We start from the raw sequence: 21,605 nt of genomic DNA, 5'->3' as shown, positions 1-21,605 counted from the left end.
CTCCCCCCTTCACCAAACTAAGGCTTGTTCATGGCACTGCTTCTGCTTTTATGCTTCGGGGCCAGCAAGATGGTTCTCTCGACATATCAGAATGCTGCAACCCTCTAAGGCTCGTTACTGCTGTGGGATGGTCCTCATTAGGTGAAATAACCCAGAGGTTGTTTCTGCCTTGCAGCTTATCCTCTGACAATGCTGCCTTGACTTAAGCAGACTTGGTTAAGAATGTTTTTTACTGCTTTGAACATCATTATATCAAATATCAGTCAAACCAATGTAAAAATTTCTGAGCACAATTTGTGATTGGAAAGACAGCATAGGACCTCAAGTTCCCTGAGACTAAAATATCTTTATGTATTTCTCAATAACCTCATCTAAACTGACATCAAGAGTAGCTCCATCTGAATCACATACGATCTCTCATTTTTCTTGTATTTTCTCTCCCTGTAACCTAAAAACCCAAATTTAAATTTTGCCAGCAGTGAGGTATGTTATACCAAGCACTTTATTTAAAGGTTGCTCATTTCTGTGGTAGTTTTGAAAGAATGACTCTATTTTGGAATCCTTCTGCGTATGCTAGCTTATATGTTGTGTGTCTCTCTATGCTTACTGTCCATTTCCCTGGGGTGTTTACATGGAAAGAAATTTTCTGTTCCTTAACTGCATCTATATCTTCTTCCAGTCTCCTACCTAAAGCTGTAATCCCTTGCATATGGCATTGCAGTTTGGTGTGCAGATGACATCTCCAGCAGAGGCCTGGCTTCAACTGGGGAATCAATTCCATGAGCAGATGAGGTCTTGGAAGACAGCTATTCAGCTTGAATGGGAATTTTTATAATGAAGATTGGCAGATGAGAAAATACGGAGTTTTAGGGTATGTGGTGTATGAGCCAAAAAATTCATTTTGCAGGCAAAGTGTACTGTGATTATTCATTTTTTCGCAAAGCCTTCTGTAGGTTAAAAAATATTCTTAATTCAAATGGATTTTGAATATTTTAAGTATGTTAAATTGTTTAGGCAGGTACTTAGCAGTGATGTTTCTGTTTCTGCACTGACATCGCCCTACCTAATCAACAGTGCAGGTAATATTACCACAGGGATTTTTCCCTGCTGGATGGTCAGTGCTTTTGGCCCTTTTGCCTCTTTGTAGCAACTTTCCTTTACTGGATCTTTTCCCATTTACACTTTAATCTGAGTTCTTGTAGCTCTGTGGTTTTCCTGAAGAGTATTTTGTAGTCCAGGTTCTTACAAAGTGATTCTAGAGGTTCAGTATGCTCTTTAAAAATCACAACCTGCTGAGGTCTGGTTTCGGAAGCCCTGGGGAAAGAAAAAGTGTTTGTCAGGTTTATTTTCAAGAGGGCAAAAACTTGCAGTGAATATTATTGTGGGATTGAAATGTAAATGTCCATTTCTTCTCTATAATCCCTTCCAAGAAATAGAACTGTCCTTTACATTTTGCCTGGGTATATACTTGGGAATTTATCAGCTTTCAGGACAGAATTGCCTTTAGCTTAAATCAGAATATCTCACTGATACTGGATCTTCCATAATTCTGGCAGTGAAATACACCCACCTCCACAGAGAAGCAGACTTCTCTTTATTGTCACCAAGCTTGGTGACTGTCTCTTGTTTACTGAGGAGAGAAGCCAGACTTGCTAAAACTGTTGTGATATTTAGCAACATTAGTTATAGTCACTACATCACCCTGCTGCTTTGCTTTCTGCCTGTGCTCACTGACAAATGACAGAGTAGTACAAGCAATATGTAACTTGGCTCCATTTGTTTTGATAAGAGAGTGATTTTTTTTTTTCAGTACAATACAAACAAAGAAAAGGAGGGTGAGTGCAATCAGGTAACCTGCTCATTCCTGAGCTAAAGTTCAGTTTCATGTCTTGAACTAAGTGATGCAACCTTGTTTTAAAGATCAGTTCGAGGAGATTTGTCACTTTGGCAGTGACACCTGCCAACCTGGCTTAAGCTGCTCTGCTATTCCCACTTCAGGAGCTTGTGTTGTTTGTGAGAATGAACTGAGTCACCACTGTCAGGTCATGATTGGGTTTTTGTTTACTTATTTTCTGCAGAGCTGGGTGTAATAGTATGTCCTAAACACAAGTCCTGTTTTGAATATCAGAAACACAGACAACAAAGCAGAGCTCCCAGACACAGTAAGATCCAAGAGGCATCTTCACAGTCCTAGTAGTCAAACCTTAACCCATAGCAATGACAAGCCATGTTATGTTTGTTCAAAACCTTGGGCAGGTTTTCATAAGATCTGTTAGTTGAGCAAAAAATTTAGATGTTTTTATCTTTACTGGGCTGTATGAAGAGGGAATTGTGTAAAGAACCCTCCACAGAGAGCTTGTAGAAGGATGGAATATATTAAAAGGGCAGGTGTTGGTATGCCTGATTATGTCTTTTGCAAAATCAATAGGTCTGTTACCCATATGAGGAGCTATGCTGAGGCTTAGGGTTTGGGTAGCAGAGCTCATTTTATCTATCAAGGCACAGGTCAAAGAATTCAGGAAAACTGATATAAGTAGAGACCAGTGTCTCATCTTGACTTTTGTCATATGGTCAATCCTACTTCTGAATTGAAAATTTCGGGATTTTTTTTTTAGCATTTCTATTTTAGACTCAGATATTGAAAGGGTCAAGAACCCAGCTTATTGCTTACAGTGCTGGAAGAGGCTGCCATCAACGGGGCTCTAAACCAATAATCTGCTTTCTGTACTAGTAGGTTGTTTTGATGTAATTATAGGGTTAGGTTTAGGATTAAGGTTTGGCACTGTGGTGCTGAAGGTTTCTCAAAATAATGAACAGTGCTTTATGTTACTCCAAGGATTGATTTTTCTGGATTGAATTAATATTTGCTTTGATTTTGGGTCAATTTTTTGACACAAATTGACTGAAATTTGGAAAATTGTTGTTGAAGATTCCCTGGTGGTTCAAGGTTTAAGATTTTTGAACCGTGGTTCAAAAATTTTGAAGGCCAAGGTTCAAGATTTTTTTTGCTGAGTTCCGAATAGTACACAGAAATGGGAGGTGGCTGGTGCAGATAAATGCTGATGAGTCTGGGGAGCAGTTATCTGGATATATTTGAGGATATAGCTAAGGGCTTTGGAAGTGATTTTTTTTGAGTTGTCTATTTTTTTTAATTTTTTTTTTACCATGGTAGCTGACTAGGTAAAAATATCAGCTTCTCTGCATCCAATCTGAGGACTCTACCATGCTCATTCCTATCTCATCAGATGATCTCTACCCTGAGGAAAGAGCAAGGAACCAAATGACAGCTGCAGCTTTTCAAAGTCATAAAAGAGCGAAATATGTGTGTATGTACTTATTTATTTATTTTCTCTTCTTATTCTGTATTTTATGCTGAGGCTATGAAGACTATTGAACTTTTTTTTTGAGCCCTTAAGGTATATCCAGTGTCACTCAGACATCAAAGCTCCAGAGCTGAAATGGAAAGAGAGCAACCAAATTGCATTTAAAGGTTAATAAAATAATGCTTGTGTTTTCTGTTGTCACAGAATACTAAAAAGAAAAACATTACCTTCATGTTTACAAAGGCGAACAAAAACTAGAGAAATGTGAAGTCAGCTGCGATTAGCTTAGCCTTTGTTCTAAAACTGATATGTCCTTGTGTTACATCAGAGACAGGATGGGCTTTTGAAGCCCTACTTTTTTGTTTTGCCAGATATTAAATGATCTCAATGGCCATTGATAAGTCTGTTGTAGTTTATGAGAGTTTATTACTTCTAATTGAAAACTAATGGTTTACCCTAATATGAGAGAATTTCCTGTCTTTATTCTCTTGGAATCTGGATGGCTTTTGCGTGTGTAAAGCTGAGTATTACCATCCTTACACTACACATATTGGCTGTGCTTATAATAGGCACAAAGAATAAAACCAGGCAGTTTATAGCCATATAGCAGAATTACATTAATCTAACCAACCCCTTTGACTCATATGGCTGAGTTTAACTTTGATATCACTGTGTCTTCAACGTACAGATGCAGTTCTGTGGGTGTAACTGAGAAGGGAGCAGAGCTTGTAACTTGGAAGCTCTACTTGTGAAAACAAGTTAAAACTCCACAAGACTTAGTGTTTTGGGTTTTTTTAAGTTTTACGCTTTTTGGATACATACTGAGCCCAGTACAGCAGCTAAACATTTCCTTCTTGTGGCTTATCACCCTGCAGGCAAAACCTCACATTGCTCAGTAGAATCAGAATCCTCTGGGACTTTGATCACTGTTGCTCACATTATTCATGAAACAGAGGTCACTGAAGTCTAGGAGAGAAGAAAGTATTAGTAGAGTGATCAGAGCTTATAAAGTCTGCTGAATTATTTGAAATTCTTCCTGTGGTGAGGTCCAAGTATCAGTCTGATTGACTCGACAAGCCTTGGGTCTTACTTTAAGATAAAAAAAAAAAAGAAGAAAAAAGAAAAAGATGTGTCATGGTAGTCTGGAGGCCCAGATGAATCCAGTAAGAAGGATACTGGCAAAGTTTGCAATCACCTAATAGTGATTCTTTTTCCCAGGAGTATTATGAAGTGATCTGCTATGTGCATCTGCTTGTTCTATTTCTGTTCTGTAGCCCAAGATTCCTAACACAGGAGGCAATAACCCGGCACCGTGTTAGATCGTATCATGTCACACAGAATGTTGACCTTGGCTGACATAACGTGACATGCTACAGTTGAAGTAATGTAATGTGAGCCCATGTATCATGTGCTTAATGTTAATCTAAAGTTATTATCTGTGAACACAGCAAAAGGTTTGGATGGTGTGTTGTATGGAACTGCCTTCTCTTCCTCAGGCAGTCTGAGCTGTGTTCAAGTTAGCGACCAAAGCCAACAGAGAGAAGAGGGGCAAAAGCTAGGCCAGTGTCTCTGGGAGAGTTAGTACTGAAGATACTAACCAGTTCAGTATGGGTCTGCAGCTAGCCTGCTAAAAGTCATTGTATCCACCTTGAGACCACCATAACCACAGAAGAAGTGTAACCATATGATGGAAGCACTGTCTATCAATTATTACACTCTTAGGAGTTTTTTGGTATAGAAAGCTGTTCATATACATTTCAGAGTAGATCTGTTGCTGAAGGAGTTACTGAATATACTTCTTGATACTATTTTAGTTAAAGCAGTTAATATAAGTGTTTGGCCTTATGAGGTTAACCAGTTTTATAACATTTCCTTTGTTTATCTTCTTCCTCAGCCTTTTGAGTCACTGCCCAACACTATGTGGGTTGATCTCTGTTGTTTTCCTAGGGAGACTCAGAAAATTCTGTGTGTCTTCTTGGAAGATATTTTGCAAATTACATGTCATATTAAAGCATGCCTTCAAATTAATTACTTGAATTTAAATATTAAAAAAAAATATTCAGTGCTAGAATTGTCCTGTTCCTTCAGTGGTGTACTGGTGCTCAGAGCCTGTTTCTGTTTCTCCTGTCATGTGCTCCTGTAACAGGATCATGTTCTTCAATGTGATCACAGGCTGTCTGACTCCTTTGTGCCACCTTCATTCTTAATCAGCTAGCTTTAACTGACAGGGGTTATTATTCTTGACTTTTTTTTAGCCAATATTTTCAGTCCTCAGTGCTTAAAAATTAGCCTTATAAAGCTGTAATTGTGCATCTGCTTTAGTGAAAATATTAGGCAGCCCAAGCTGGAAGCATTTTAAAAATGAGCTAACGGTGTACCTAATGGCCTAATTTGATGAATGTTGGCATGTAGATTTGCTGCAGATGATAACCAAACATCGGTTTTATTTCAAATAGGGGCTAAAAGAACTTAAAAATAAAAAAGGTATCTCTGTACATGTGATTTTTGAGTGCTGTAAATCTTGAGTGTCATAAAGCAGGCTTTGGAGAACCTTAGAGCACCTGGTAGAGAAAAATGGCTATATCTTCTTCCTTTGCAGGAAGTGCCTTTTCTTACTCTGAACTGCCCTTTTGATCATAGATCAATGCTGCATTCTTGGCTGTACTGAGCCTGATTGTGCTTACCTTGAAGATAACTAAAAGTTCCCATTCTCTCCAGGAGCACAGGTCTAGACTATAGTTAGTACAGTAGCAGTGTTTGTGGGTGAAACTTTCTTCTCTATAATCTACAAATCCTTACAGCTTTAGTAATTAAAATTATTTAACAAAAGATACTTTGTCTCCTATTTTTTCTCTTCTACTGTTTATCTTTATGGGCTGGATATGGAAATATTTGCTAAAGTTTATAATAGAGCAGCACTGTCATTACCTAGTAAGATGAAGTAAAGGATAATAATTTGTGCTGATCACAGCCAATATTCTAGAAAAGCAGTGGAAAAAAAAGAAAATTACATGTGTTTTCTCTGACTCCAGACTAGATTCAGCTGTGTTGCAGGCTCTCCCCCAGGTTTAACTAGCAAGCAGTGGATGTCTGCAGAGATCTGATCTGGGTGCTTTGCTGTAGATCATTGTGGGGTTGATCCGAAAACAGGAAAGAGTTGAAGCAGCATAGCCACAGACTGACAAAGAAAGTAAAGGTTCATTTCGTACAGATTTCCTCTCTTCTATTTAAGACAGTATCAGGAGCACAGGAAAATTAATTTATTTTGCTGGAATTAAGGAGATTTTGAGATTGTCAGTGGCCAGGCTCAAGTGGGTCATCAAAACACAGAACTCGGAAAGCTTAATGTAAAACCATAATGGTATTTAATGTAACTTAAAATCAGGAAAATATGGAGGAGCCAGGTAATTTTGAACACTAATTTCCAGAGAGGAGCATCAACCCAGACCTGAATGCAGCCAGGAATAAAAAGACATTTTCTTCAAATGTCAAGCTGAAGCAACACACTGACAGCATTGCAAGGACAGAACTATCCTGAATGAATTTTCAACTCTTTAGCACATAAATCAGCAGTTACACTAATTAAATATATACAGAGAAAAGGGCTCTAATCCTTTCTAGGCAGTGTTGCTCAGCAAAAGGGCTATCAGTTGAATAAAATACTAGAGGAAAGGCCGTAAAATGGCATACAGCAGATTGTTGATGACACCTGCAGTTGCCAAAGAAGGATAGAGCGAGTGTGAGGAAGAAATTGCATTTCTGTGTACAGTAACCTTTGGCCAGCCAGATAAATCATGGCTAGTCAGAAGTTATTCCAAGGCTGGAAACTTTAGGGCAGCATGCAAGGCAGAGACACTAGAGCTACTGTGAGATGTTTTCTATTTGTGGAAAGAGGTACAAAAAGAGCAAAAAGTTTCCTGAGAGAAATGGGATGTTGAAGTTAAGAGAGCAGGGAAATATTACTTGTTGCTTTTCTCAATTACTTTACTCCCTCATCTTTGAAGTTAGTAACACCACGTACGGTAAGACTGAGAGCAGTGAGTATTGAGAGAGTTCAAGAAACTCCTTCTACAAGTGGAGTTTTAAAGGTCTAAGGAAATTAGCATCTCTACAACTGTAAACTCTGTGGAACAGAATGACTTGCATGATCGATTTAGAAATTACTATATGTAGTGTCAGTAGAGCAAACAATTCACTAGAATCTTTGCCCCAGAGCAAAGTCTAATAGCACACGTCTCCACCACCCTTGTCGTGTCTCTCTGTAGTCAGCACAACTTAGCAGACATCTGTCACGGAACTGACTCTAAAACAGGAATAAACACAAATATTTTTGGAAGAATGTTCCAGAAATAACATGGGACTACATTTGAAGGAGGCTGTAGAGAATGAGGAGTTTCATTGCACTTCCAAATAGGGTTAGACATGTTCCCTCTCCTTTGCCCAAAACATCAAACTATCAAAAGACTCATTAAAAACCCTCTTCCCAAATAACTGATGATATTTTCATACTTCCTTTCCTTTATTTGCTTTTTAAAATTTCTAATGCTCATAGGCAGCAATTTGGCTGCCCAGAGGTACGTCTCTGCACCCTGTAGCTTGCTGATGCATCTTGTATGCAGGGATCCAGGCTTGATCCCACCAAGGCATTGCTGCCATGCTCCCCCACACTGCAAAGGTATCAAACAATGCTAGTTCCTTTCAGTAGTAGCTCTTATGCTCACTAATATTAAAAGAAGTATTTTCCAGCTGAAAGATGCTGAAGTCTAACCCCACTCCTCCTGCCCAGGCTACCCCTTTTACTCTGGTAGGAGTCAGTAGAGTGACAAGCTGTGCTTCAGAAGTGGATATTGCCTTACAGATAAGAGGTCTTCTCTGTCAGTTTTTTGTTTATGTGTGTTGTCCATTTGCAGAGCATTTCCTTTGCTGAAGGATCCCAAAGCTCTTCACAAAACTGTTCACGTGTAGGACCATGAAAATTCAGTTAAGCTGTTATTGAGAAGCTCTGAAGTCATTCTCTCAAAACCTATGTAAAAACAAATTCTCAGTTTTTCAAGTCTAATTTGAAGATGAAGATGGAATTACAAATCCACAGGCATTGCATTCCCTTTCAAAGAAGGGAAAAAGCAGATGGGGTTGCTTTTTGTGTGCACTTAAAAACAATGAAAACTTGTCGATATTTTTCATTTGAATTTTCATGAAGAGCTAAGAAACTGTGCTGATGCTGGAGGGGGCAGGAAAATGTTGTGACTTTTACTGGCAGGGAAGTATTTGAATGGTTATTGACAAAGAGCACAGTGCACAGAATGTGCTTGGGCTAAGCAGAGTGAAGGTGTTTGACATATTGGCAATACAGTGCGGGGTCAGGGGGTGACAGATTAATGTGTTTCACAGTCCAAGCTAATACTCACTGCATGCCTCCATATGCTCTTTGTTATTGCACACATTTGGAAGGACAAACTAGCTCTGGGTTAGTTAAACCTAAGCACTGATTCTAGCTTATTTTGGTTTAATCAGCCAGGCACAAGTGTAGAATAAATCTAAATAAACTATTCTCAGATTAAACTGAGAGCACCATGCAGGAGCTTGCACTTGATCTTAACTAATATTTTAGTTAAGATCAATTAAATTTCTAACTGAATTCAGGGCAACAGTGAATGCAGGAAGGAGGGAGTCATTCCCAGCTCAGTGATTCACAGCAGCCTGTGGCCATGACCACTGTGGCCTAACCATGAGCACATGTCACAGCCAGACCCAGTGGCTCTGGGTATACTTGGAAAATCTTAAGGCAGGAGGCAGAGATTACAAGAAGTTAAAAAACAGCCCATGAACCCCTTAAAACTCCACCTCTTGGCTTGGTGCTCTCCCTGGCTGGCTGCTTCTGGCCTGCTCCCTGGAACAAGTAACAAAACCGACTCTGCTTCCAGCAGCAGAGACCAGCAAACCAGCAGACACTTTTCAACCCTACAGATATGTTAAGAGAATGGGAGGTAGAGGACTGAAATGGAAAACAGATGATAGACAGAGGCTGGCGAGAGCAGGAGGAATGCAGTGCAGGCAGCCCGTTTGTCTCGGAGCAGCTGATGTGCCTGCCCCTGGCAGCCGCCCGGTCTGTCGGCAAAGCGTCACGAAACCATGGAATAGTAATGCCTCTCTTCTGGAAGGTGCTGAGCGCTTTGGCTTCATAGAATCACTGTGTGGGACACAGGCCCCAAAAGTTCACATAGCTGTGCAACCAGGGTCTACAGTGGAAGTTTGTATGGGAGGAACTTACAGAATGCAGAATTGCACACCAGTCCCTGCAATGCCTGGTGAGATGGGCACACGTGTGAGAAACAGCTTTGGGGGTTGGTGAAAGCAGAATGCCATCAGAAGGCTCCAGTTGCTGAGTTCTGATCTCCAAACCCCTCCAGTACCTTGTTGATGGATAGTTCTAAATGGATTTCATCTGTGTAGAAACATTTGCACAGAATTCTGCGTGTTTATATGTTTTATATTCAGAGCTGTTGTTTTCAAGGGAAAGAACTCTTTGCCAGTGGAGTTCCCTGTGTTGTACATATTTCATACATGAGGAGCTGACAATAGCAGATTAATGATGAGAAATTTTCTTCTGCTGGCCCCAGATCATATTCTTTAGCAAACACTAGCAAAATACATGTGAAATGGCAGCAAAGGCAGAGCTCACAGTGGGAATAGCCATGGGATTCAGATATCAGCACATTCACTGGCACATTGGAAGTGATGTGACGCCTCTGACAGAAATAACGTGGGTGGGTAAGGATCTGCTCTTTGAGGTCCAGGCAAGTGCAAACGTGAGGAAAACACAGGGAAGAGTTTATCCAAGCTCCATTCAAATGCAAAGCAAAATGAGCAGTATTTGATTGCAGCCATCTGAGAGCGTGAGATGGATGGCTGACTGAGCTAGGAAGGCTTTGCTTTGGAAAGATACCACCTGGTTCTTGAGTAAGAATAGCTGGAGCATATTGCAGTAACTGCATAGCTGTAAGTGTGCTAAGAGGCTTGTACCCCCTTAATAACACTGTGTGTCTGTGTGGTGATCCCACCCTTAAGGAGCTCATGTGAGGAGAATAAGCTGTGATGACGCTTTAAGGCCATTTTTTCTATCAATATAGCACTGTTTCTGTGTTGAGAGACATGCTGCTGCTCCAGATTGCATACCTAACTGCAATAGCAATGCTGGTAGAGGAGCAGTCTGCCGTCCAAGCAGAGACCCAGCATGAAAAGCAGGTCTGCACTGCAGTGGGGGTGAGCATCAGTCACTGGGGTGGGCTGGGCTGCTGCTGCTCAGGGGGCTCTGCCCAGCTCCACTGCAATGCTGTGATTGCAGCTCCAACTTCCGCAGAAATCACAGGGAGTTTCCAATTAATGCCAGTAAAGGTCATCCCTGAATTTCTCAGGTGACCTTGCCCACACATCTTTATCCATCCCCACTCCTCAAACTCCCTGTGAGAAGTTTGAGTGATGGTTAGCAGGTAATTTCGCTTCATGTGCTTGCTCTGCTCCGTGGTACCTGAGCATGTCACATGCATTATCACATATTATACCTTGCTTGAAAGGAGGTAATTAAAAAATCGTTAAACAACATCCTTTTTATTAAAAGAAAACCCATGGATTTAAGCAAGAAAATTTTCTGTTTACTTTCAAGCTTTAGAGAAGTTATTGACAGACAACGCAATTTAAAAAAAGAAATGAGCTTCTTCCCAGGATCTTTTATAAAGAGGCCTTGTCCATCTCAGAATTTGGGAAATGTAGCCTATTTTCTGAGTTTTGCAGTTGAGGTCAGCCTGTCTGTGATTGCGAGTATCTCTAGGCTTTGGCACTGTGCTGATTTAAGCCCTAGGGCACGCATTTAAATTGTCACATATAGTGTGTCTCACACTGACATCTTCTTCTGTAGAAGTGAAGGATAATACAGCACTTGTGCTGCAGAATAAGACAGTGCTCTCTCCTCAAGCATGAAAATTGTCTGCAAATTTGAGACATGTTTTCCTTGATTGTGGCGGCTAATCAAGGCAAAACCCAAAGTTCATTTTACTTGGGGATGAACAATGCTTGGCAGTGTAGTGAATGTTAATGCAGTTAATTATTCCTAATGCTGTGTCTGTCCTCTGAAGAGTTCAATATCTCTAGACGAGGCTTTAACGATCCACAGCTACCCTGTGGTTTCACCCAGAGAATGTTGTCTCTGACATGCTGTCCCTCAGCCTGTGCTCTCCCCTGGCTTTGTGGTGTGTCACATCTCTTATGGTGAAGTTGGGTGGGTGGTTTTAAATAGGCCTTGTTTTGTTACAGAACTCAGAGAATCATAGAATATGCTCAGTTGGAAGGGACCCATCAGGATCATTGAAACCAACTCCTGGACCTGTACAGGACCCCCCAAGAATCACACCATGTGCCTGAGAGTGTTGTCCAAGCACTTCTTGAATTCAGACAGGCCTGGTGCAGTGACCACTGCCCTGGTGAGCCTGTTCCAGTACCCAGCATCTCTCTGGGTGAAAAACCTATTCCTGACATTGAGCCTAAATCTCCCCTGACTCAGCTTCAGACCATTCTACTGTGCTTTCTGTTGCCTCTGTTTTCTTCATGGTCTCTGTAAGCTTTTGATAGTGTTGATTGGGGAACCTAAGAATAGAAAAAAATCCCAAACATTTACCTACATGGGGGAGTGGCAATAGCGTTCCAGATCACCATGGTGCTCAGTGTCAGTGGAGTCCCTGGGACATGGTAGGAAAGCCTTAACTAACTTGTGCACTGACAGGGATAAATTATCTTCAATAACACCTGTTTGCTGATATAATTCTGTTGTAACTTAATCACAGTGATATCTTTCTCTAAGTTGTGGCTTTATTAGGTCAACATAGTTTAGAACTTCATGTTTGCTAGGGTGTCTGGGAAATTTAAATTTTAAAATTGTATATCTCTACATATAAACAACTTCTTTGATACTTAAAACAAGTTCTGAAAATACTGTGTCTCAGAAGTTGTCAGATAAATCAGCTGTGTAACTGTTTTTCTGTACCTGAAAACTATGGTTTAGGGTTTTTTTAAGTTTTTCAAGTTTGGGACAGGTCCTGTAAATTGAGAAGATTTGTGTGTTTTACCCTGAATACACTGTCTTTGCTACAAAATTACTGACAGACCATATTTCTTTATCTGAGAGTTTGCAGGACCACATCCTGTAATCCTTTGTGTCATAACTTTACAGCTGTGTTTTTTGTTGTTGTTTTGAAAAAGCCAGTGATGGAAATTGCCTTCATTTGGAAGTTGACCTCCCCGATGACTGTGTGGTTGGTTGACAGCTGAGTGCAGTTCTACCTTCACCAAGAGCTCCACACTCACAGAGTATCTCCATTTGTAAATGTTCTGTTAAGAAGTGCTGATTTCTTAAAAACAAAAATCTCTGAAAGTGTCTCAGGCATTCTACAGGATTTTTTATTGAAAGGTCTCATACAAAACTTTAAAGTAAAAAAATGTTTTCTTCATCAAGAAGCCATAGTTAAAAATTGGCTTCAAGAAATAGAGAATGATTAATGAAGCTCCCTTTCTTCAGTGCACTAATCCTTCTTGAGATTTAAGTGTCTGCTATGGAAAATGTCCACAATTTGGACGGAATGATTTATGGAAGAAATTAGGCAACAAACAGGGCTTGTGGTTTCTGCTCACAGCAGAAGATAAAAAGCTTCTGGCATTAAAAATTATTTTTATTTTATTTCTAAGTATTTTTCTTACTGAATTCTTGACATATGTACTGTTAATTAGGCAGTAATCATTTCCTTTCATTTGCACTGCAAATTACACCAATAATTATGCTTGTATTCACAGAATATATTTTGTTAACTGACCTTGGGTTTAGTGTGGAATACAAAATGAGAAAGAATTGTTACGTTCAGCTGATGCTTTGAGATTCCTAGGCAGTTCTGCTTTTGCTAACTTTGAATCTTAATTTTGGAGACACCAACAAAGATACGCAACAGAAAGGTTTTAACTAAGTATATTACTTTGACAGAAGTCACTGGGTTCTACAATTAATTCTCACCAGTAGATCAATGCACTTCATAAGCTGCAAGTCATCCTGACAAGATGAAACAAATGCAATCGTTAGTGAAATCCTGATAATTTGGAACAACAGGCTGTAAAACTAGGTCAGTTTGTGTCTTCTTTGAAATATTTTTCCCTCCATAGTATTTCATACTTGGCTTATCTTGATAATGCACTTGACATCTTTGGTGACTGATCATATGCTAATTTAAATTCATATTGTTATGCGTGAATTCAGAACAACGCTGGGAGATGTTTCAGCACGATGACAAAAAATTTTAACCAGTAAATGTGACTTAAATATTTTTCCGTTAAAATGTATATTTTTTTCTAGCCTGAAGAAAGTAAAGGGAGACTTATTTTTGTTGTTTGAAGATAGATATTTTAATGCCTTAGAGCTTTTGTTTTCCTGTCTCAGAGAAATACCGTATTTGACTTTTCAGGGCAAGTTACTTGGAAGGATAAGGTCTTTTAGAGCTGCTCATCCAAACCACTACAGCCAGTTGCTAGGACTGCTTCTCTCAGGAGCTGATTTACTGGCCCCGGTCCTCCTGCTGATGTCAGTGGTAAAAGTATTGTTGACTTCAGTAAGAAATGTACGAATGCCATTATCTTCAGACGTTGCTATCTGGATTTTGTGATGTTTCTTGGAGCATATATGCAACTTCAGGTGTTTGCTGCTGAATTCTGTAGAATGCTTTCATTGGGGTAGTATGCAAAACTGTCATGTCCTTCTTCATATACTGTTTATTGTCCTTTTTCCTTATCATTTCTCTACCATAGGTTTCTCACAGACTTTCAGAGGTAAAGAAAGTGTTTATAAAGGCTTATCATGCAGGAACACTTCTGATAATTGCTAGCATGCTGTAAACTGTTTTGGAAAGTAAGAACTTCTTTATTGTTTCCAGTAAAAAGAGTTTGATTCAAGATTAGTTAGCCGTTTTCTTGACTTACTGATGTATTCCATCTACCTCTCTCCTCTCTCTTTTTTTTTTTTCTTTTTTTTCTTTAAAGGTGTGAATTCAGTGAATATTTGTTGGGCTGGCTGCTGGTGAATAATAATAATAATAATGAGAGAGAGTGCCTAGGGTATAGTGTATATTTAATGAGATAAATAATATTTAAATATAATATTTTCAGAGTTTTGGACTTCTATTCCTGTCTTATGTTTGCCTCTGGTTTACACTAATTATGTAATTATTAGTTACCACTTTGGAGGAATAGAAAACAAGTTTAGTTTAAAAGTACTACTGACTTAAGAAAAACATAAAGAAGATGAAAACGATGACACTTTCTCTTTGCTAATAAGTCTAAAACATTAAACCTGTAGGAGTGATCTAGCTTCTTAGGTTAGCTTTTCAGAGGTGCTGCCCACTGAGATCTCTCTTTGCCCCACAGATGAATCTGCAGCACACTTGGCTGCTTATGTTAAAAAAATAAAAGCAAACCCTGCGTGGGGAATTAAGTCAAATTGAAATTCACAGATGAGGTATTTTATCTCGTCTTCTTTTTCCATTCCTTTTCTCAATGAGTGTTTTTCCATGTGGCATAAAATAGCACCTAAGAGACATAACAAGGAGAAATCTAGGGCAGTGTAACAATATTTATTGTCCTTTGTAACACAACAGGAAGAGCTGGCAGTTGCTCAGTGACAGGTTTCCAGATCACACTGTTTCTGATAGACTTACAGCCCAGGGAGGCCAGAAACAATCCAGCTCAGTAGGTTATGGCCTTTCCAGAATAATTTCACTCGGTAGAGATTGAGTGATGCAGTCATGAATGCCCTTGGGAGTACCTTGTTAAGGACAAGGCACTGTTAGTATATTATCAGATTTGGAAATAATAGTAAATAACATCCTAAGTTGTAATTTTCTAGTGTTACGATAATAAAACTGCAACCTGATCATGTCCCCTTTTGTAGATTTGCTTGCTTTCACAGCTGAATTTTTGGTGAGTCTCCTGGGGCCCTGTCTAGTTACAAACCCTCTCACTTGTCACCTGCATGGAAGTTTGATTCTCTTCCCAATTACAAGTTCCAAATAGCAACTGTCTCTGACTGTGTGTCTGCTTGGCATACTGGCATGCAAATAATAACAGATTACTGTTAAAATTCCAAGAAACCAAGAGAAAAGAACTTGCTTTTGTTGCTGAAAGCTTGTTTTTTGTTATGTTTTTCTTCTGTTGTTTTTTTTTTTTTTTATCTTTTTGTGTGTGGGTTTTGTTTGTTTGTGGTGTCGGTTGGTTTTAATTTTTATTTTGTTTTGTTTTCTTTTCTTTTTAAAGAAAAAAAAAAGATATTTTCCTAAGCAGATATTTTAATCCTTCCAAACTGTCCTGAAATATTATTACAGTCTCTCAGTACTCATTGCCCTCCAAGGTTTTCCACTGTAGTGTGTTGTCCCACATATTCACTGAACATTTGTGTTTCAGCCAAAGATCTGTGTGTGCACTGAGTGGAGTGTTGGAGTTTTGCACAAAGAGAAAAATGCAAGTGCTGTGCTGTATTTTCAAATATAGCCCAAGCAACACAAGCTCACATGAGAATGGAAGCCTTTGAAATGTGAATGGATATCTTTGGGTATCATTGTCCTGTCTGCAACTAAACTTCGTCTAGGCACAGATGTGTGGAGCAGGGGGGCCTGCACTGTGACGATTTATCGTGAGGGTTTCTTTTGGCAGGCCAGGAAAAATTACAATGTGAATAAAGGGAACTTGTTTAGTACAGATGAAGACTCTGTTAATGAGACCCATTATTCCTATTTTTGGAAAGTGTTAGATTTTTTAAAAAAATATATACAATGATGTATTATTTTTGATTACAACAGTATTCACTGGTCACTTTTATCTTTGTGTGTGAATTTCTAATTATACATGTTAGATGAGTTATCTTTACTGTAAATAGTAATGTGGTTTTCTTTCACTTGATCTCTCTGTACTGGATTCTGTTTCATTGTTCCCTTTCTTCATCACAGTATCTTACTTATTTTATCTTTCAACAGACATTTCTTTACATCCTCTCGCATGGTCTTCCCCTCCCCCTTGGAACTTTTTGAAAAGGGCTTTATCTGAGCAGGCAGTTTCATTTGTCTTTTGATCTATTTTTTGATGGATGTGCATTCACTTCTGATAGTAAGCCCAGTACTGAAGTCTTTATTCAAGGCCAAAGTGTAGGGGCTTGGCTGTGACTCCTGGGTAAGGCTCTTACCTACAATTTCTTAGAGCTAACGGGGAACCTGGAGACCAGAGATGTTGGTTAGTTAATCATGAGTCTTTCAAAGATTTTTCAGGGTATATTGGCAATTTCCAAACTTTCAAGTGATTCCTCTTGAGACCTGAACAATAGCAGCATTGGTAACTGCCAGCCACTTCTGGAAACCTGGAGTTCTCACCCCTCGTGCATCTGTGAGAAGAAGCTCTTGCCTGCTCTGGCATATTCCTTATTGGCATTGGATTGCTCCCTGCCCATGCAGCAGCACAGTCTGCACGTGAGAGCAAAGGCTGTGTGATCCCTTCTGATGGTCCCACTGAGCTTCATCACTGAGCTCTTCTTTCCATGTCCTTACTGAGGTCCTCTTAAGAGCCAAGAACATGAATAAAGAAGGTAGATGTCGGCCCAGAAAAGTGAATTGAAAGGTAAACCCAAGAAGTACGGACACCATCTTTAGGAGAGGGAATAGAAGTTCTGAAAGAAAACAGAAGAATCACTCATCTACCTGGAGATGATAAATAGGGAAAACCAGAAGTTATTCAGCCTAAGCTACTCCCTGGATTTCTAAACCAAAATTAAACTGATTTGTAGACATGAACAATGACTGGAAATTCAGATATTTGTTTTGTTCAGTCTATTTTTCTGTAGGTCCTCAGATGCAGAATCAAGTCAAATCCAGTTCTCCTTTACAAATGCGAGTGACTTAAACCCAGCATTTGTATGTTAAACAACTTGTTTAATACAGTATTAACATCGGAGAGTCACAATGAGGCTTTGAGGTTAACATCCCATTAAGATGAATGGGAGTTGTTCATACCTCAGGCTGCAGATTCAACAAGACAGCAGAGCATTGATTTACATAGTGAAGGCTATATCTTGGCAAACCAGAAGGGCTGCAGACATCATTTTTCTAAAGGGAAGCTTCGATTGCAGTGAACACATTACAGACGGCAAAAGGCCCCAGATCAGGAAGCCACTGGAGCTGGACAGCCTCTGGCTGTAACTTTAAACTGAAAGACATCAAATGAGCTTTTCACTATAAAAGTTGAGATCTCAGTGAGGTGCTCCCCACTCCTGTCTTGACACTCCCTTTGCTTCCTCTTGCTCCCTTTCTCACAGAACTGATTTTCTTATAGGAAATGTAGGCCAAGGATTTGATGACCTTTACTGACCTTAATGTTATGCTCATTTTTGTTTCCTTTTTTAAGTAGTATGTCTTCCTATTTGTGCTTAATCTTTAGATTCTCCCTTTCTTCCATATGTTTTTTATTCTCTCTTATGTTGATGTATTATCACATTAATTCCTTTCCTTCCTTAGCTCCACATTTTTCCCCACAGGAGCTCTTCCACTTGCCTGTTTTCCTGTGTTCTGTCCTTGCTGTCTGGCATGCTGTAATTTTTTTCTTAGACATTGTACTCCTAAGGAGCTCCTCTTTGCACAACCATATGTATGGATGTGGATTTTCTTTAGATCTCTCCCACATAAACTCTCCCCTGCAGCAGACTAAGGCTCTCCTGTAAATCCCAGGATCCTTCTGTCTTGGGCACACAGAGGAATGAGACAGCCTGGATTTTACAATAAGGTCAAATTGCAGACATTGTGCCTCTGCGTTTTGTAGCTGAAAGCCTTCATACTCTTTCTAGCAAACACTGGCTTGATTTGGGCATCACTCTGGAGTGCAAATGAATGTGGCTGCGCTTTAGTTCCAGTTGGTTACATCGGGAACCCAAAGCATTGCCGGTTGGGCTGGCAGGGGAATCAACAGGGAAGGGAATAGCAGGGCCACTAATGCTGAGGTGCATTTGGCAGTACAGCAGCTGCCTAGACTGTGCTGCATATATTGTTTATGTCTTCTGTCACTGAAGTAGCTCAGCTCTTCTGAGTAATTAATAGAATTATCAGCTTGTGACAAGAGAGGCTAAACTGATTTTTTTTTTCTGATAGACTTCTGCTTATGAATTTTGCTTTGCAATAATGCATTCATTTTTTACTAGTCCAGCTTGTGTAATTAATTAATCGGTCATGGATGAGACTTAGAACTTCAAGATTTTGTTTGTTTGACAGGTATTGCTACATACTTTGACTTTTTAATTTTTTCTCTTTGTAGTACCTCAGGAGAGCTGGCATGAGGGTCACTCACTCTATTATTGACTCTCTGTTGCGTTGCTTACAACAGCTCAAGCACCATGGTATGTCACACAGTCAGGCATTTTATATTCAGTATAGTTAGTCTAATAAGCATCATTTTCTGTACCACTAGCTTGTGTTCTACAGTGTTGGTTTCCCAAGCATGGTACTAAGCAATTTTAGAAAATGGTGGTACAACTGTAGCAATTTTCCTCAATTTGTTCCTGACAAAGAACTCGCTTCAAAATTGAGTTGGCTTCCTTTTTGTTTGAAACACTGGTAGACACAATTAGCCTCATTAACCCTGGTTTCTGTTTCATAACAGAAAATTAGCCTACAATCACTGGTTTGCTGGAAAACACTGTTGCAATTAGTCCTGAACAGTCTGATATGAAAAACCATCGCGTTTTTAATTTCTCTGACATATACAGAAAACATGCCTGATTTCTCACTTATCTTGGAGATTGAGATAAAGTCAAGGACTAAGTCCTTGGCTCGCTTAGAGCACTGTTGAACAGATTGGACAAACATCTGTCGAGAGTGTCATGTGTGCGTCTGTCCCGCCATGCAGGAGGGCAGGAGGGGATTTCTGGAGGTCCTGTCTGCCTCTGATTCTGTGAGGTTCTGACCTCTCATGCAAGGCCCAAATAAGGACCATTTAAATCCCGGCCCCACTGATTGAATACTTTTCCTTACCAGACCTCCAAAAATGCTGTATTATTCCAGATTCATTCCACAGAAGAGCTCTGCCTTGTTCCAGCTCTAAGATGGCAGTGGCACTGAAGACAGTGCCTTTTTTTCAACTTAAAAATGGACTGACTCAAAGGTAAATCAGACTAATTATTCTTAAAGCTCTGTAGATAATCTGGAATTGGTTGACTGGGAGAGATCTATTATCACCTTTAGGACCTGTGTCACTCCAGTGAATATGTCAGAGTGTGATTATGTTCTTATGAAACAATTAATTATTTCAAGACTGTTATTCCAATCAGAGGGCAAAGGTGTAGTTCATGTGGGGTGCTAAGCCATTAGCTGGTACATGGTACGTCACACACTCAGAGGTTCACAGAATTAGTGCTGCTGTAGGGTGAGACTTACTAGATCAAACTGCTTTGAACTGGTGTCCAGATTGTATCAGGCTCTTACCCAGACCCTGAGGAGCAGAAATAGAAGAGGTCTGTGTACACCTGCGTGTGCAGAAGAACTCTTCTGAAAATTTGGGTATCTCACTTTGGCCAAATTACATTCCCCTGTGAAATGGCTGAGATTTGAGTAAATCCAGACTTCTCTGTGTTAGAAATGAGAAAACAACCTTAATTATTTTGAATTCAGCACAAAAACTCTAACTCCTAATCTAGCTCTGCCCATTCCATGCCTCTTGTCATCCAGGAAAGAGGGATGGTGCTTGCCAGCCTCTCTAGGTGTGTCATTAGTGACTTGAGTGAAGGATGTTGTATAAATACTAAGCAGAATTTTAGTGAAAGACAAGAGAAATTATTTGTATAATTACAGAATCTTAATTCTTGCAGGTGGGACAGAGGGCAGGTTTACAAAAGCTCCTAGGGCTGCTTGCACAATAGGGAGCTGAAGACTGAACTGTGTCATTTGTGCAGGAAAGGGATTATCTCACAAGTCTCTAGCACCCAGTGGAATTTTTGCCTAAGGGACATTTTTCTCCTGTATTAAATGTTCCTCTTATTTCTCAGTTGTTCTCTCTAAATGTATATAACACCCTGGGGGTATCTCCATTTGAATGATCTCAATTGCATCTGTGTCCATTTGGGTGCTAGGCTAGAGGACTGAAGCTGAGCTGTTCTATCTTGATAGCTGAAGTGCACATGAGGAATTCTGTAATTCAAGTTCAGGTCACTACATGTGTTTGTTATTAAATTCTCAAATAACCAAACAGTAAATAAATAAATGGTAATTTAATTTATTAGATGCCCAGAGCATTAATAGTCAAAATGCCAGGGAAATTAATATGAACTTATTCCACAAAGAAACATAAAAGCATTGACAAAAAGCAAAGCCTTCAAATGCACCATCTTCATTCATGCATGAGGCACCCTGTGTGCAAAATGATAGTGTTTGGAATGTCAGCCAATCAAGCAGTCTAATTGGCTGAACTACTTAAGTGCCTCATCATATAAAAATGGGTTTTAACATTTTATCTGTCACACTTTAGCTCCTCCAAAGTATGTCTGAGCTTTACTGTAGCTCCAGCCTATTGAAGATTTTTCTAAGGCCTCAGAGTGAAGGTCTGTGTGATACATTGGGCTGTGACTTAACACTCCATTGAGCAGAGCCCCTAGACCTGCCTCAGAAACCTGGTCATGGGCAAGCTCTGGAGGTAGTCCATGGATAGGACATGGCGTGGTACTGGCTCCTATTTCTCCTGTTCCAGTGCAGTGTGGTTGGGTCTGGCTGGACTTCAGGTTACCTGCAGTCTCACTTCTTCCTGCAATAATGGATTTGGAGCCCCGTTTGCCCTTGTGCCAGCACAGCTAAACTGCCAGTCATGTGAAATAGCTTCATCCCATGAGCAGTAGGTGAGAGGTTCAAGTACCAGAGGTCAGCTGAATGTGCCACAAATCACAGGCAGTGAGGTAAGCAGGTGGTGCTTCAGTCCTTGCTAGCAAAGATGCATCAAGGAGCATGTGCTCCAAGCATGTTGAGGCAGATGTGTGCTCCTGGTGAAGGGAGCACATCCTCCCTGAGTGCACCCAGGGAATTCACACCATGCGGGGTTGTCAGTCCGCAAGGCTGAAGAGCCCAGAGCAAAGATGATAATTAGAACCTCATGAGCAATGATTTCCATCTTGTACTCCCATCTTCTTCACTGATTTTTGTGATGAATGAGGATAAATCATCCAGACCATATGAACCAATT

The sequence above is a fragment of the Manacus candei genome, unplaced genomic scaffold (genome assembly GCF_025592945.1).
Source record: "Manacus candei isolate 608988 ecotype Guabito, Panama unplaced genomic scaffold, ASM2559294v1 h1tg000046l, whole genome shotgun sequence".
Taxonomy (NCBI): domain Eukaryota; kingdom Metazoa; phylum Chordata; class Aves; order Passeriformes; family Pipridae; genus Manacus; species Manacus candei.
The sequence above is the reverse complement of the archived record's forward strand: the minus strand, read 5'-3'. Positions refer to the sequence as shown.